The sequence below is a fragment of the Aphelocoma coerulescens genome, chromosome 10, assembly GCF_041296385.1.
Source record: "Aphelocoma coerulescens isolate FSJ_1873_10779 chromosome 10, UR_Acoe_1.0, whole genome shotgun sequence".
Lineage (NCBI taxonomy): Eukaryota > Metazoa > Chordata > Aves > Passeriformes > Corvidae > Aphelocoma > Aphelocoma coerulescens.
In genome coordinates, this window is record NC_091024.1 from 14,595,876 (window position 1) to 14,615,039 (window position 19,164).

Here is a 19,164-nt window from a genome sequence, read left to right on the forward strand (position 1 = left end):
TCATTCAAGGCACGATAGTCCACAGTCAATCTCCATTCTCCTTCAGATTTGCGCACAGGCCAAATGGGGCTGTTGAAGGGTGAGTGGGTCTTGCTGACCACCCCTTGGCTCTCCAGCTCACGGATCATCTTGTGGATGGGAATCACAGCATCTCGAGTTGTCCGGTACTGTCGGCGATGCACTGTCGAGGTAGCAATTGGTACTTTTTGTTCTTCCACCTTCAGAAGGCCGACTGCAGATGGGTTTTCTGATAGCCCAGGCAAAGTGTTCAATTGCTTACTGCCCTCTGTCTCCACAGCAGCTACTCCAAAAGCCCACTTGAGTCCCTTTGGGTCTCTAAAATACCCGTTCCGGAGGAAGTCTATGCCCAAAATGCACGAGGCCTCTGGGCCAGTCACAATGAGATGCTTCTTCCACTCAATTCCAGTCAGGCTCGCCTCAGCTTCCACCAAGGTCAAATTTTGTGATCCACCTGTTACACCAGAAATAGAAACAGATTCTACCCCCACATGCTGCGATGGAATTATTGTACACTGCGCACCAGTGTCAACCAAGGCATCATATTTTTGTGGTTCTGATGTACCAGGCCAACGAATCCACACAGTCCAAAAAACGCGGTTTTCCCTGACCTCTACCTGGCTAGAGGCAGGGCCCCTCTATGCCTGGTTATCCTTCTTTCCCTGGGCCTGTATCTTAGAGGTTCCTTCATGGGAATTGGACATGCCATCGTCTTTTCCATCATTTCCAGCAGTTTGGCTACAGGCAACTGGAGCTACTTCCTTTTTGGTAGATCCTCCTTTCTGAGACTTGCGCTCCTTCAATTCACTCACTCGTGCTGCCAGAGCAGAAGTGGGTTGTCCACCCCACTTCCTCATGTTTTCCCCACTGTCACACAGGAAATTCCACAGCTCACTTCGTGGGATGTGCCTTCTCTCTGGGGAACGTCCGCGGAGAAGGCACTCTTTAATCTCCTGGAGACTCTTCTCCATCTTCTCTTCCATTTTCTGCATATGTGTTTCCACAGCTGCAATTCTTGCATGTGTTGGGCCATGCACAGAGTCTGCATATGCTCGGAGCTTCACTGCCATATCCTTCACAGTCTCATTCGCACCGTAGTCCGATTTCATTATTGCTAAAGCAGAAGCGTATTCTGGTGGCCCAAGGTGTATGAGTTTTCGCCACATGTATGGAATAACTCTGGCCCGGTCTGGACTCCTCAATCCTGGGTCATTTGCAAAGACAACCTCTACCACCCCTAGTTCTCTCAGGCGTTGGATCCCTTGCTCTATGGTCTTCCATGGGGTTTGCTGCATGTAGAGATCATCTCCACACATATATCTTTCAGCCACGCCTGTTAAAACTCGTCTCCAGACACTGGTAGAATCAGCCCCCCTTTTCATCGCTTGGTCGATCACTGGATCATGTGACAGGGATCCCAAATGCCTCGCTTCAGCACCGTCCAGCATCACATCATCACCTGCCGCATCCCAAATACGGACCATCCAACTTATTATGGATTCATCGGACCGTCGGGTGTAATCCTTTCTTAGGCTGTGAAGGTCCTTTATGGACATGGACTCAGTAATGGTTTCTGTGCCTGAGTCAGTTGGTGGTTTTGAGGTTCCTTCCCCTGCATCTTTTGAGGTCCCTTCCCCTGCATCATCATCATCTTTCACTGGGCGATCAGTTTTGGTGGTGTGCTTCTTCCTCGTGACAGGAGCCACTGTCAGTGGCTTAGACTCTCCATCTGGTTTGGGCTTGCTGTCTGGTTTATCTGCAGCCTGAGTGACTGGGGTATCTGCAGGCTTTGCTGATTTATCTTCCTGTCTCTCTACCATTACATGCTGCAGTGTGCAATAGGCATATGCCAAAGCCCAACATATTGCAAGGAGCTTGTTCTCATTGGAATTGTCATTGTATTTCTCTTTCAGATATTTTGCCACCTCAGCTGGTTTCTGAACTTGTTCAGGGGGAAACTTGCAAACCATTGGGTCAGAGAATTTCTTCAAGATTTGGCCCATATCCTCCCATTCCCCACACCACTCAGGATGTTCCACCTCTGGGTCAAGTGTCTCATCAGTCACCCTGGAAATCTGAGCTCTTATTCTAGACAAGCTGCAAACCACATAGAGGAAGATTACCAGATTAAATACCAGGAGGGTGGTCTCTTTAATATCCAGGGGAAACTGAACATTCTCAAAAGATAACCTATCAAATTTAAAGGGAAGGGAAACCTCGTCTCCTCCTCCTCTAACAATCTGGGTGCAATTACTAATAAATTCCCAAAACAGGCTACTGAAGCTAGGACTGGGGTTAGGATGGAGAAACCACTTATCATACACACTCCAAACAGCTGCCTGTACCTCTGTCAACTTCTTATAAATCATTATCACCGAGCACAGGAACAGGGAAATCCTGATTTGTCTCCCTGCTCTGTAAAATTTACATATCAGGGACAAGATTTGAGCAAGTTGTGGATAGGCAAACAACCCTAGGGACCAAAAAAAAACCAGTACCTCAATGAAGCCTAAGGACCAAAAAGACATGAGTACATCAAGCCAGAGAGACATTATGAACTCAACCACCATGGTGATTACTTTACCCCAACACAGAATAAGTAAATTCAAACCAAAATGTAATTAGCACCGTTTTTTCACTTTCCCTTCGAGCCACGCAGTTGGGCACCACTAAATTTGTTCCAGTTTGGCCAAATTTAGAAATATATCCTCTGAGAGAAGGCACAACTACCCCTTCCCCCCCCAGGTTCGGGAAAAAATAAATTTTCCTCGAAGGAAAGTGAAGAAGATAAAACTATTTATTTACCGAACACACGGGAAAAGGAAAATAAGGCTAAATAATAAAATGTTTCACTGTGGAGGAAAAAAAAACCTGGGAAAGTGTTAAGAGTCTTCCCTTTGGTCTCCTCGGCACTGGGGCTTGGGCCAGGGCCAGGCCCTCTGTGCCCAGTGGAAAGTCCTCCCGATGTGCTCTGAGGTTGAAAAAAACCAGTCCAGTATAAAAGGGAGAAAATCCGGAATTCCAGAGAAGGAAAAACAAAGTCCAACTCTCAGTCTCTCTCTCTCCGGAGAACAAGAAGCTGAAACAACTGGCCAAAAGCTGACTGGAAAGCAGCAAGCCGGGTGCTTCCTCGCTCTCCTCCCGCAGCTGAAAAAAAAAAACCTGCTATCTCTGTGTGACCTTGAACAAGCTGCAAACTGCCCTGAAAAAGTTTTGCTCAGTTTTTTCCTTCCCCCTCTCAGGCTCAGTTTAGAGGCACAGAAAGGCACAAAAATTAATTTTGGGCATAGGCAGCGATATGGGATACACATCATAACGTCACCCCAAGACACCAACCAACTCTGAGTAAGAAATTAAGACCAACTGGAAACTGGACTTGAGAGAGGGTATTAGATTGACTTCTACTGCCAAAGGCCAAACTTGTTAGGCACAGAGGCTTCCTCATGTAAGACACAAATCCAGCATGGGTTCTTCAGTAAAAAGAAAAGATAGCAAAGACATCTTCCCTTGACGATGTGACAAGCTTTATGTTGAAAAAAGCGGAACTTTATACAAAAACGTGTATTTGACTAAAATTCCTCCACATCAAGCTATTAATGTGCCTCCATTTGCTGTCAGTATAATAAACTGAAAGCATGACAAAACCAATTAAATGGTGACAAATAAAAGCAACAAGGCCACAGGCCAGAAGGCCTCATATACTTTTCAAGTGCAATGTGATAAATGAATGCCAGTTTAAGAATTTCCATGTCAGTAAATGCCTTTCCAGACTCTTAGGCAAAGGATATGACAGACACCCTCACAGAGAAATTTCATTGTCATTTAACAAGATGCTTGGTTGCTGCATTTTCCCATCACAGCAGAAATATTAGTGGAGCCCAACTAAAGTACAAATAACAGTGATACCAAGGAAACACATGGCTGATGTTTGGATGAAAAATCCAACTAGATTTATATTGGAGTATTGTCAGCTCAAACACTTCAATGTCATGACAAATTATTGTAGAAACTGTGGAAAATTTTTAGATCAGAAGCTGTGGCCTCAAAATTATCCTTTTTTTTTACAAAGTAACACTTGAATCTTTAAAAACACTATATTCTTCTATTATAGTTTCCCTGAGAGAAAATTGGTTTAGAAATACAAAAAATATTTCAGTAACTCAGGGAGTCTTTTTTCAATTTTTATATTCTCTTTGACTGCAGAGAAACAGGGGTAGTGATTTTGGGTACAGCCAGCCATATGGCATACATACATACTTTTACTTGAGATTTGTCTTCTTTTTTTGCAAGTGCACTATACAGCACTGAATGTTACACAAACTGTGTGGCAACCAACACTATATGTTATACAAACTGTGTGGCAACCAAAAAGTACAGCACAGCTCACAGTCGATAATCACCCACCAGCTGTTACTTGAAGTAAAAGGCATCCATGTGAATCTAGAGATGGCTTACTGAGGAGAAGTTAGCCATCATTCCCTGGGAGCTTGTTTTTATTTTAAAATGAAAACCAACACAATGTGTCTCTTCAAAATAAATATTTTTCAGCAAAGAGGTTTCCTTTCTGAATTCTGCTCAATGCCTGTCAAAAGACATGGCTAGTGACAGTAATGCAAACAGAACTCTGACCCCTGGAACAAATTAAACACATACAGATGGGATGTCAAGGGAAAAAACCGTTTCAGTCCTACAGCATTGGCCTCTGTCTTCCTCCTTGATAACGCATTTAGGCCACTGACAGCTACCAGGATAACTCTTGTCTATAGCTCTATTTTTGGGCTAGAACAGACAAATCTAGAGAGATTAGTCTAGAAAGACATGCAGAGGAGTGAAGGAGAATTCTTGCCAAACACAAGAACAGAATCTAAGCTCAGAACAATTCCCTCTAGTTATTGGCAGGTGCATTCCCCCAAAGTGTATTTCCAATTTCCATTTTTTTTCCAGTTACAGCCAAGAAAAAACATCTCCGCATGAAGACAGTGAAGGAATCAAGAATGCCCACGTCCGGAGATAACCCTTTAGATTCCTTCAATATGCCTCTTTGAAGAGCAGAGTTACTCAGCAATAGTGAGATGGCATTTAACATGATACAATAAGGATTAAGAATTCTGTAAAATTCCTTCTTCCTTTCTCTCCTTAAAGGAGAGCAGGAATCCAGTATTGCTTTGCAAAATTTCTCAAGTTTTCTGTATGTTAGTCCATGGGACACAACACCTGAAGACCTGGCTGCACTTTGTAGATCCAATTCACTTTCCCATTACAGCCAAACAACAGATACATGAAAAGTAATTGCTCATCTCGTGTTCAAATGCATGTGTATGAGTCAGAAATGACATGACAACAGCATTAGGACACTGGTCCATTTAAATATGGAACAAAATGTCACAGTCAAAACAGAAAAACAGGCTTGATTTCCTACAATTGAGTTTCTTTTTCAGTAAAATAATAATATTGAAACAATTCTTAGTATAAATGAAGTATAGAACCTGAAGAGTTTAACTCTCATTTGGGCAAGCTGTACATACTCATCATTTATCAATATTTATTTTTCTTCCAGTTTATCATTCTGAATAACAAGCTTTTACTCCATTACTTCAGGACTCATTTTCAATAAATAAAACAATAACAAAATACATTGCCTATAACAGGCAAATAATTCAAAGAAATGAAAAGACAATCTGAGCAAATTAGTTTTCCTTTTTCCTTTCATGTAATTACTTAGCATCAAATGCTGATATTTCACCTCCTTGAGAATGGATAGGAATTTCCTAGCAAAGTCAACTACGCAATAAATTCATACATTTCAAAGGGTTTGTTAAAAGACAGAGAACAGTGGCCAAGAACGCAGCTGTAATACTGCACTGACAGAATGACTATCAAAAGGAAACAGAATTTCAGTAAAGACCATGACATCACTTTTCTCTTCTGAATTTGTTCCAATACTTGAATTCAGATCAATTCGCTCCAACCAGTTACTGAAGATCAGAACAAGTTACAGAAGGCAACTAGAATGACGAAAAGCTAAACTAAAATGAAATTCACCACCTGAACAGATGTTAAAAAAAAAAGTGTAAATAAAAAAAGGTAGATTGTTTTAGTCTAACAGTACCCCAATATATAGACAAATATAGATAAATATTGATACAGATAAATATATCAAAATAACCTGCCCATGCACCTTCTGGGCAAACTTATGGCTATTATACTACAGCAACTCATCTAGGGAAAGGTCAAAATTAAACATAACTTCCAAATCCATTAGAGCTGAGGATCAAAACATTTTCAGCTCCTGTTGTTTTCCCTTTACTAAGGTAGTGTTCCAAATCACAAACTGCTGTTTTTGGCAGCAGTTTCAGAATACAGAAGATATTTGCAGTGTAGATGTACCAGCTGTAGACCTGTTACAGCACTGGAAGAAGGATTTGGTCATTTGGGTATTTCAGTTATTTTGAGTTTACACAATCTTCACTTTTGAGCCCCTACATTCTATCTTCTTGGAAATAAAGTATACAGCCTTTAATATACAGTTTTACTGATGGGACTTAAATATCCAAAATGCAGGATGCATTCCCATAAAAACTAAAATAACAGCATCAAGTGTGCAGTAAACAGCCCTAACAACAGCTTTCAGATGAGATGTTACTGACCACTGCAGAGAAGTGGAGAGCTCCAAGGTAAGGATAGAAAGTGAACCCGTACCAGTAATAACCAGAGGCATGACAAGCAGTGAAGACTGAGTGCTGCATGCAGGAATTCTCTGCTTTCTGTCTCCCCACCACTGTCCACCAGTCCATGATACAGCTCCATTCCAGAACCTTGGTCAGGCTGCCATGTAACTTTGTGTACTCTAAAAGCATCATCATGAATCCACTGACATCCCACTGCTGTAAGCCTGGTTTGACCTGATCAATAAGCTGACAAGTTACCACTGCCCATTTCTGCGTTTTGCACTTCCCCAGTGAGAATACAGCATTGTCATACCCTGCAGTTCAGTGGGGGTTCAGCAAAATTCATCTCAAAGGCACCTCACTACCCTCTGCTGCCAAAAGCATCCATTAGGAGTGAGTTTGACACATCTTGTACCTCCTGCAATCTTCCCTTCTTATTACTAACTGGTTGACAGGCAAAGGAGGGGTGGGACAATCTAAAAGATAAGCATCTTTACTGAAAGGTTAGACAAAGTTTAGTGATCTTGATATCATAATCAATGCTCTTAAAATTCTTTCCTGGATAAAACATTTATCAGCATGTGAATTGGTTTCAAAAATTATTAGACAGGAGGAAAACTGTTCCATTACAACACTGCCTGAAGATTTAAATCATGCACAAGATCTATAGGAATATTTAAAAAAAGGACAAAAAGAAAAGGTCAGAAAGACTTAGACAAAAACATGAAGGCTTAATCTTCTGAATAATCTGTAGGGGAAAGCTGCATCTAATTAAACTGCAAAACTGAATCACAAACCTTATTTTTAAAAAGGAGATCAACTTGGAAATAGTCTGAAGAAAAAAAAGTGAATTTTTGGCTGCATCCCTTAGTTATTTATAATTCTTGCTGACATTTGCAAACTTAATTCTGCAGCTACTTTTAAACAAAAATGAAAATGTAGGCAGAGGTAACTCATGGAATGATTTGTAGAAAAGGACAACTCTGGTACCTGCCACTTTTATTGTGCTTCTACTTCTAAAGAGGTAAAAAAGTCAGGTAAAGAACTGCACTGCCACCTTCAAAAGTTGTTTCTGAAGCAAAGCTCTTCATCACACCAGGAAGCTCAGCCCAGAATCTCTGCAGTGTAATCTCGTTTCCATCAGAATTTCAGCCAGGAATATACATTCCTCTTTCATATTCCAAATACAGCATTTTTCTGAACCAGCCAGGTAGGACCACAGCTTAAAGGAGTTGAAGTCTTTTCTCCCTGGAATGTAATGGAAAGATAAACCATCTCAAAAGAAATATCTCCCATATATTCCTTGGCCCAGAACAAAGGCACTCTGGAATAAAAAAGCCTGAGCAGAGAATCCAAGTCATAGCAAATAAAACAAGGACAAGGCTCCCTACTACGAACATTTAGAAACAACTCACTTCTTGTGACAATACTTGCAAATACTTCAGGGAAGCAAATTTTAAGAGACAAATATAATCTCAACATGTAATTCACTCTGATAAAGTCCAGATCTTAAAGCAGACACAAAATCCCTGAGTTAGGTGGCTAAGTAGCACTTGAATACACAGGTCTCTTCGAGGAGCAGGCTCCAGCTTTTCACTTACTCCTAATAGAAATTACGAGCCAAGAGACCCCTTGACTTTCAAATGTCTCTCCCTTATATTTATTCTGCCATTTGTGGGCTGGAGCAAGGCAAATACCCTCATAAATACTTCTCTTCAAAGGGTAAGTGATCCATAAAAGGGTCTCAAATAGCCTTATAAGACTAAAAGTTCTTTTCTGAAATCATAGGACACACTCAGAACTGGAAGATTTGTAGATGAGAATAAAGCACACTTATCCCTTCCTTCTTGTATCAGAGGCAGTCCTGACATACCATTTCCTTTTGCTATTTATGAACTACTTACATGAACCACAGAGGAATAAATGAGATTACACCATTTGTTAATTCTGTTGACTCATCCAGAAGGGGAAGGTTATTACATTAATTTGGATTTACATCAACTAATACCAGTTTGCCCCAGCCCACTTTCATCAGTATACCAAATGATGATGACTGGTTTTAAGGCACACAAAAACACGCTATTTTCAGTTTAATTATATTATACTGAAACTAATGGCAATAGTAGGTCTAAACTCACTCTTGTTGCAGGTTTTCTATGGTTTGTCAAACTCTGATTACGTTTTGGAGAAGGACAAAGTATCAGCATCTTCCTCCACACAAAATATTTGTGCTTATTTGCCTACCTACTCCCACTATCAAAAAAACCCACTAAAACCTAATTGCCCTCAGAATTTCATTCACAAAGAAAAGAGAAACATCACTTTCACAGCAACAGCTCTGTTAGGCACACTTGGACAAACAGGACAAGCAGCAGTGAAGTCCCAGGGCTCTGTTTTAAAGGAAGACAGCATTCACAGAGAGTGACTCTCCAGGGGCACAACCTGCGCTAAACAAACTTGTCCCAGTTTAGTGCAGTGTGCCCGGCATGCTCAGCTTGCAAAGCTTCTGCAGCAATACTTCCAAATAGCAGCCTCTAAGTGCCAGTTTCTCACTGCTTAAGAAAAACCCCCACAAAATTTCAGCTAACTGCTTTACAATCCTAATCATCTACATTTATGGAATCAGTACAAGTCTAACAAAGAATTTATGTGCATGTGCACACACATACACAAAGCCCCAGCTACACCAAACTCATAGATATTCCTGGATAGACACTTTGCTGGAAGCAGCTTTGAGGCTAACAGCTTCTTTATAGATCAGTCTCTGACATAATTTGACATACAGCCAAAAGGCTCTAGCACTGTGCTGAAGAGGAGTTTGTACAAGTAGATGCTTAATATGCACATCATGGGTTTAGTGACCCTTCTGGACTGGTTGATTTTTAAATTACTTTTCCCTCTTTTTGCATGTTATCCTTCAGTTGCAGAGATGTAGGAATTAATGACCCTTTAAAAAGAAGGGAATAGTTTTAAGAACCGCATTTATCACTCAGATAATTTCTCTGAACATGCAGTTGTGAGGTTCCATAATGACCACTTCTCAATACTTGCAATGACGTTTGTTCAATCTACAGTAACACTTTTTTCTTTAGCTGTCATGAAAACTCCTAAAACCAAGCCACATTGCTCCCTTCTCATGCACTATCAAAAGCAATAAAGATCTACAGATCAAATTATGACCTCAGTAACATCTTGGCAGTTCATTATTGATGACAAACTTGCACCAGTGTAACAGAGCAGGATTTTAAAAACTCTCTCGCTGATAAAGCCACAGGAAAAGGTCTGCATTTCACTTAAACTCAGCTTTACTGGTTTGTTTTGACCAAAAAGAATATGAAGATATATTAAGAAAAAACTACACAGAATCTTTGAAGTGCCCAAGGAATATTCTATGCACTCAACATGATAAAAAAGGTCATGGAGGGATTACACAGAACTGGACACAAGGGAGTCAGTGCAGAGACAATTCAGGCAAAGGATAGCAAGGCAAATCAGAAGAGGAAAATGGGAGAAGTCCCGACAGGAGTCAGTGGATAATTCTGCACAATGGTGTATCACCCCTTCTTGTTGCAGTCCTTCCCCCAGTCATAGCTGACTCTGTAACTTCAGTTTAGGATGCAGATTTTATGTTGACTCCTTGCATGGTGTTCACTCGTCCCTTGGGATGCATTAAGAGGAGGAATTAAGTCATCTCTGCATGTGACAGACGTGCATCTTTACATCTTCCAGAAAGAGTATCTTAATACAATTCTAGATCAACTTTACAAAGTCAATGACATTTCACCATTACTATACTTGCAAATTGGCAGAGTTGATTTGGGAGTTTCTGAGGACCACTTGGAATAGTTACCTTGATTTAAAGGCTGTTTATCTCTTTATTCTTAATTACGTTTTATTTACACACAAGTAAGTAAAGCATCCATGTTGGGAAATTGAGTTTTATTTACGATAAAACATTCTATAGATTCAGGAACTGGGACTGATTTTAAGATGCAACTGCTGAAGCCAACTCGTTGATCCCAGCACTACATAGATGTTTAACTGGTTTCCTTTACAGATGTTATTCAATCTGTTCAGCTACTTAGAAATGTTAAATGACAGCAATTGACTTGTGTGGAAAAGATCATTTACAAAGATCCCAGAGAAGCAAGTTTTTCTTCATGTAGAAAAATTCAAATTTAAAAAATGCCTGAAAACAGCTGAGAGAGATTATTTGGGGATATCTAGTCAGAATGCCTCTCTGACTCTATTTATGTCATGGTACTTCTATTAGTATGATGTTTTGCTTTTGCTTATTCAAACAATGAAAAATGAAAAGCAAATCTATTGCATCAGAAATGTATTCTACAATGTGTCCAGAGCACTGCTCAGAAAAAAGAATTTTACTGTAATTATTCCTATAGAATTGATGGAAAATAAGCAGAAAGGAAAAATCTAGTAAAATAGTAAATATAGTAAAATATCTAGTAAAATATCAGTTCACATGAAGGAAATATAACAGGACCACATCTCATCGAATTTCTGCTTCATAGAATATAAGGCTTATACTCACTGCTTCCCTTCGGATTAACTGATAGTGCAACATTCACATGTGCCTAATTAAAATGATGGCATTGTTAAAATACTATACATTGTTTTGCAAAATTCACTGTGTTATTCGAAAATCAGACCTACTTTTATACTAAATGAATGCCAACACTTCTTAGTTACTTATCCAAGGTATGATACAGGTCTAAAGTCATCATTTATATATACAGATGTGGCTGACAGATCCTTATAACCCTCTTTCCTGGTAGGGCATGAACTGCTTATTTACAAAAATACCCACCCTGAAACCCTCATAAATGTACAGCTCAATCCTTTCATAATGTTATAGAGTCCTTACCATCAGTGGTGTTATATAAAATTTTCTGTGCTTAATTATTGTTTATTAAATCAATACAGCTTACACTAACTTCATTGTGCACCTCATGCATCATCTGGGCAAAATAAGATTGATCAGGAAAAGGCCTTCCTAGGAAACCAGGCTCTGAGTTATAGCACCATCTAGGGGCACCAGTTTCTGAAGTGACATTTAGCCATAAATTGTATACAGCTATTTTTACAGCTTTATCTTCACGACATTATCATGTAGCAGTCAGAGGAACTTGGATTTCTTTCTCAAATCTTGTCTTGCTATCCTGTTCAGAGTGTTGAAGGGCTGGGGTTTGTTTAAGTTTTCATTACTCCACTGTAATATAAATCCCACAAGATAATGGATCAGAGAATCAAACTAACAGAAGGAAGTTAACCCACAACTAAGAAATCACAACTATACCTGACAGTTGTTATTGCGATATTCCATAGTTGTGCTAATAATTTTGAAGTTACTCATTCCTGAAATTTAAATGGTGCAATAAAGAGAACCAGACTACGTGTTTGAGTGATTTCTAGTGAAACTGCTGTACCTCTTCACTTACGGCAACAGGATGTTCCCCAGCAAAGGCACTATTTCAACATATGAAACTAGCTTAATCTGCTTTTTAAGATATCCAAGCTTGGAAATATCAAGCCAAGTATACACCTGCAATAGGAAGCAAGTTGGACAACTTGCCTCAAGAAATGAAAGGAGGGTTCAGAGCCAGACAATCAAACCCCACCTCCTCCATGGAAAGACAAGGCATTTAGCAAAACAGCTATGGGAAAGAAATCCTTAGCACCTACCACACAACCTTTAGTGAATTTCCCCACAGGTCTCATGAAATCTGAGCACTGATGTACCTTAAATCCAAGGGTTTCACTGAGAAGGTCATTCTGTTTAATACTCAGCTCCTGGGCTCCCATTCCCCATGCAGCCACATGAACCCTTCTTCCTGACTTTGAGAAGGGAGCTACAAACAGGTAGTGCTGAAACCCCTTTGGCCACAGTCCACACACAGCTCAGGCTAACCAGCAAACTCTAACTGTTAACTGTTTTTGTGACAGTTTCTAAAACCCGCATGATAATCTGTATGATGATAAAAAGAGAAGCAGGAAAGAGACAAGTTTGGTTAGTTTATCCCTTCTCTTTCAACTACTATCAACTACCTTCAGGGCGATTGGAAAAGGGCATAGTGCATTTCAAGGTTTTAAAGTTTTAAAGTTCCAAAGTTTATTGTAGAACTAACAGAAAATGGTATGTAACAAAAACTAAATGGGCAGAAAAGGACACAACAGCAGTTGCTGTCTCAATTCCTACCTTTATAATTAAAAAATCCCCCAACACTACCCAGGCTTACAAAACCTCTTACCACTAGAGACAGCAATTTGGTAATTCGTGAATCCACTCCACATTTGGCAGACCATAGGTGAAGCTTACAACCTGCCACATTAAAGCTTTGTTCCAACAAGAGTTTATTGAGTGCAGAGTAGCTGATCTGATTAGAAGCTCCACTGCAGACCAACCCATAGTCAATTCTGATAAAACCAGTAACCAGTGTTATTTTTGAACAGGGGCCAGGCCCACACAGCTGAAGCCTCAGGCCACAGTTTGAAGCGTCCTCTCCAGCCAGCTGTCAATGTGCAGTAGGTCTGACACATCAGGACACAGTGTATGGACGCAAGACTAAATTGAAGTCCCTTGCAGTTATTTTAAAAGTCTTTGACATTTACAGGCACGTTTGCACAATGATTTCTTGTCTGGCTGATGGTATGTGACCTTTTCTAATAGTATGCTTGAGATAGAGGGGCAATGCACAATGAAAGACTATTAAAAAAAGACTTTATCATTTGGCAACATTTGCATATTTTAGAGTTCTAGTCTATTCTAATTCCATTCAACAATTTAATTGCTGTTCTAGAAAGAGAGCAACACCTTAAATGGTGCAAAACCTGCACCAAAACTCCAAAGTACTGGCAATATAAAGCTTCTGCAAACACACACACAAGCCTGTCAGGTTTTGAAAGACAAGACCAGAGCTCTGCAAATCCAGAAAAAGAAAGCGTAGCAGTGACAAATAGAGAAATAACCAGAAAATATTTTGTATTGCTATCATCACAAGTCAGAATCCACTATATCATGCTATAAATTGTGATTATAAGTCTAACAGATTATAAATCTAACATAAGGCTGTTAGATTTAGTCTCTATGAGCAGCTAAAATGGATTGCTCCAAGTTACAGGTATATTATATATTTTAAAATTATTTAATTTCCTAGAGGCATTCATTTTTACCAAAGGAGGAAGTCCATTATTACTGCAGTGACTACTCTTAGCTATACTGATTTTTAGGAGATTACTAGCAGCTGCTTGTAATTGCAAAAGAAAAGGAAACAATCCCCCACTCATTTATATTTTTAGTTAATGAGGCTTCTTTTATGCCTGAGGATTTTTCTTGCTTTCAACATCTCCTGCAGTCTTCATCTATTTTACGCTTTTCTTGGACTAATCTCATCTTTTGGAAATCAAACTACTTCCTGTGTAACTCAAAGACAAACCTTACACAAATCTTTCAGAGCATAATATCGACCTATACAGATTTGCACTGGGTGTTGAACTACTACTAAACTATTAAATCTTCCGTAGGTAGATTTGTATTGGGTATTAAAGTGGGTTTTTTCTCTTTATTTACATTATAAAATTTTCTACCTTTGGACAATCCATAGTATAGCCTCTTTTACACCTCCCCCCCCCCCTTTTTTTATTAATAATTTGCAATAACTTTCTAATGCCAGCTCTGCCAAAAGGGTCCTGAGACAGTGCAAGACAAGTTTGTAAATAAGCACACAGAGGTAATGAACCTGAGACGTCAAGAAATCTTTTTTGTATGATACCAAAACATCAGCTACTGTAATTTACTATGAATATCTCCAGCGTTCAGTACTGATGACACCAGAAAACTGAAGAGCCCTGAAAATGATAAAATGTTCTGAAGATAACACTGTAAACACTTCTAGACATTCAGAATACTAGTATATTGTTTTCTTGAAAGAGCACTATGGTATCTTAATAAAACTTTATTTTTCATTGTGATTCTAGTCATTAAAATCTTGTTTAGTGATAAAACTCTGTCAAGGTATTAGCATCTTGATAAAGAAAAACTCAGATTTACTAAGGTTTACATAAAAATTAATGATGAGAAAGTTCATGTGACAAGTCACACAGGCGTAGATAAGAGTGTCACCTGCTTTTTCTCTTACTAGAATAAAAAAGATTTCATCAAGCATTCACCACTAGAATTACAGAACAACAGGTTTTTGGTCCAAAAAGTATTTAGGAGAAGAAAACAGCCTGTCGTCTAAGATGATCCATTACCAAGCACTGCTGTAGCACTTCTTGCAGGTGGCCAGCACAAAGTTTGCTTTTAGAGGATTGCAATTCCCAGGCTGTAAAACAACTATTTTGCAATCCTGTAACCCTTGGAGAGCTCCTTCTCACACTGTATGTTCCCTTCACTAGAGGAAGAAATTCACTTGATCCATACAAAGCCCATGGTACTGGAATCTAGACAGACAAATTGGAAAGGTATTATATGAAGACAAAGCCATTAGGTAAGTGGAAAGAGCAAGGACAACGGATACTTCCACATTGTGACAAAAACTGCTGATGTCCAAAACAGACCTGATAGCACTTGACTTTGCAAGGTCTCAGCCAACACATCTGTCACAAGAGACTGCAAAACCTCCTTAATTTACTAACTCCCTTCTGGGACTTCAATCTAAAGCTCCAGAAAGACTTAATATTTCAAAGTCGATGTTCAGACCTCAAAGGCATCAGTTCTTACTACTGCTGTCACTGAAACAAATAATTTTGCAAGTGCCACAACATTTTTATGGTAGCAAAATAATTCTGTAGTAATGAAAGGAGCTCTGTAATACCAAAACTTACACAGCATTTATGCTCTCTTATAGTACTTGAAAAATTCACTAAAATGAGCTTTGCTTCTATAAAGTAAATGAAAAATGAGCCCCCATATAAGGATGTGTGTATTTATATAAGAAAGGAACTGCTTCTCTAGCTACTGTATTATAAATGCCCATCAGTCTTTATCCTGAAACACTAAAAGCTGTTGGTGACTATTAACACAGATGGAAACTGAAGACATACAGTCACACATACATCATCACACTATCTTAAAATGGTGAAACCGTTATAAATTCCAGTACATTCCATTACTGAAGTGTTGTACACTTCTGATAAACTCAAAAATATTGCTAACACACCATGTTCCTCATTAAATTAGCAGGAGTTTATTGATTGAAGTAAACAACTGCAAGCTGTTTTTCTCCCAGAAGGGAGTAAACATTTAAACCCAACACTGGGTAGGTAAAAAAAATAATGTCCTATTCTCTTCTGATGTAACTTAATCTCACTTTGCTAGAGGAAAAAAATGACATACTTCTATTGAAAAAAAAAGGGTTAACTGATCAAATCAGAGTTAATTGAAAGAGGAGCAATGCAGGAAAATTAATGCAAAAACGTGCAGGGTAACAAGTTCAGTTAAGGAACTCAGTAGCTAAACAGTAGGTATTCCAAATTATGTAGCATAAACCCTGATTCATCAGTGCCTGCAAGATATATTTGCAGCTTCATTATTATGTTAATTCAGGAAAGCTGCAAGAAGTAAGCTCCCTGAAAAGAAAAAGTTATCACCAGAGGCCCATCATGTATCATATCTATCAGTGGAATATATTTAATAACTGGGAAATTATGCCCTCATCTTTTTATATTACCCTATTAAACTATTCTGTGGAATTAATTAATTACAAAATACCTTAAGCTGGGAAAGTGAACAGCATTTGTAAATTAATGTCATAATCACTACTAAGAAAAGCAAATTCTGCTAAGGTTGCCTGTACTGACAGACATGATGGCATCAAAAATCACTGAGAAGGGACAAGGAGGGGGGCTGGATTCGCCATTGGAAAACATGCATTTACATCAAATATTTGACCTGTTTGCTTGCAGTTTTGTTTTGTGTATTTTAATCACTTTGTTTTTAATTGAAAATTCAAGGGAATCAATCTCTAATATATTAATAGTTTATCCAAAACCAGAAACAATTCTAATGATTCTCTGAGAAAATTGGCCTGTCTTGTTTCTGTAAATGGTCTGGACCTCATATGGACAAAGGCTTCTCCCTATTCTGTTACCTCAGCACTGAAACCTTCAGTCAGCCCTCTACCCTCTGCTCACTGCCCTCCCTGTCATGTTTTAACTGAGATTTGTGTAAAGACCATCAAATAGAACGAGAGGGCACAGTTTTTATACGAGGTTTTCCTCAATGTGAGGACAAAGATAGCAACAATAGAACATCAAAGGCAGATTGCAACTTTTCTTCCCCATTAGAACCCACCAGAAAAGCAAGCAGACCCTGCAGATAGAATCCTTTTTCCAATTCAGTATGAAACAGAGACTTGAATTTTTACACTTATCGTATTTATGGTCAGCAGTCAGGGGATAAGAAAAACCTTCTCCAATAGTGTCTGTTGTCTACTGAGGCTCTCCAGTCATCTTCGGCAAACTTGTGGCCATAAGGGCCACAGTAATTTGACTGGCTGTCATCCAGTGCCTTTCCCTTCTGGCAGCTGCTGCTTGTATTGCAGAACTGCCCATGACCACTACACTTAATTATTGCCTTTGACATGTTTTAATTGCATAAAGTTCCTATATAACATTTCGAATTGCTCTCTGTTCCTCAGGATATTATTTTCCCATTTTCCTCCTGGAAAAGCATCTTATCTTTAAACCCACACATGGATATGAGCCAATATCAGGGCTGTGAGTGTGCTAACAGCCTTAAGAGCATTGCCCAGCCTCACTGGGAGCCTCTCCACAGAGCTCTTGCAGATGGTGCTGGAGGCTCCATTTCAGCTGAGCCTTTATCCCTGTCTGAGCTCTCACTGTTATCCCTGTCTCCAGCTCTGCCATGCCTGTGTCTGGCCATGAACCCCTTTGATCCACACCTGTGGACCCTATTTCCTATCTGGATGTTGGCTCAGCCTCATCACTGTGGAACAACTCCATAATTCATTTATATTTTATTCTTTTTAAGGAAGACTGCAAATGCTACTAAAGTGTCTGTAACAATCTTGTAAGAGGACATAAATCTCTGTTTCACATTATAAATAAAATAAAATGGAGTAAGGTGAAGATATTTCTCAAGACTCTATATTGTCTGCCACTATCAAAGCTGACTCAGCATGGCATTCCTCCCAAAAACCAGGGCTATCATAACAGAGTATGAGAAACAGCTTGGGCAAAGACACTGAAAAAAGTCCAAAACCCTACAGCACTGTGTAAGATTAGAAAGGTCATAGATAAAATGTTTCCAAGGTCTAGATACAAAAAATGAGAACCATATGCTTGCTAATATTTGTAAATGCTTTGATGGAAGTCAAAGTTATCTAATTAATCACTGTTATAAAGAATTGTGAAATGCACAACTTGACTTCATAATAATAACAATGTGAAGTCATTATTTTATCATTTCATTGATCATCTGATTTTCTGTTTCATTGGATCATGTTCCCCAAGTATTTATAATAACAGTAAGAATTAATAAGTGCCTTCAACAGAAACTAATTAATTTCAATTTCAAGCCATATAACTGCTACTCAGGTTCTTAACAAGAAAATAATCCTACATTGCAGCCAATATGAAATATTTTCATCTTTATGCTCACGGTTTGTTCAACATGGGCAAAAGATTATTATGCTGAAGCTATTTATTTTTTGAAGTTTCCAATACATCTAGATAAATACTCCAATAGAAAACAGAGTGCCAAAGAGAGCTGATGATTCACCCTGATGCTGAGTTGATATACTTTGATGCCGAGTATCTGCCTTCAGGATTAAAAAGGACTTCTTCCCTCTGTGGCACTGGAGATGCTGAATAAGGTACAAACCAGTTTAGAAAGATGCATCACAGACAGAAAAATAATGTTCACTGAAGGAAGTTCATGCATATTTTTCCATTACAATTTATGCTTGCTATCAAGGAGGGCATACATTATTTCTGAAACACATGAAATATCCATCTTGTATAATTTCTGTTTTCTGAATGTGAAAGATTTTTCTATTTTAGTCACATTCTGCAGAGCCATTAAGTGGCATCCATCATTACTTGCTCGCCAAGGAATTATACACAGGAGACAGGAACATTTTAAATGATTTCAACCAAACTTGGAAAGACCCTTAATGGCTTCTTAGTCTTTTAACTTCTAATAGACCTTCTGCTTGTAAAAAACAAAAATCAAAAATAAAAGAAAGCAGTCTTGCACATTATTGATTTAGGTAACTGGCTCCAAGACAACAATTTTTAAGCCACAGTGGAGAGCAGAAATAAGGGAAAAGTCTCCCTTGAATCTCTGCTCATGCTTTTACCATAGTTGTAACATTTATCTTGCTGTCTGAGAACAAACTGCACAATTCCAAATCATGTCATAACTATAACAGAACTTTGCCAGCTGTTAAATTCCTTTTACATTAACAGTCCTTTAGAATTTGCACTAAAACTAAAG

General features: G+C 38.9%; 1 long non-coding RNA gene across 4 annotated transcripts in view; it reads right to left on the minus strand.

Annotated features, from left to right (window-relative positions):
* Positions 1–19,164, minus strand: part of LOC138116355 (uncharacterized) — a 59,268-nt gene that overhangs the window by 24,169 nt on the left and 15,935 nt on the right. The window contains exon 1 of one of the 4 annotated variants that reach the window (XR_011154117.1): positions 7,744–7,925. The exons of the other annotated variants lie outside the window; for them this stretch is intronic. This is a non-coding gene — a long non-coding RNA (uncharacterized lncRNA). Of the gene's footprint in view, positions 1–7,743; positions 7,926–19,164 lie in introns of those variants that run through there. 4 annotated transcript variants of the gene reach the window in all.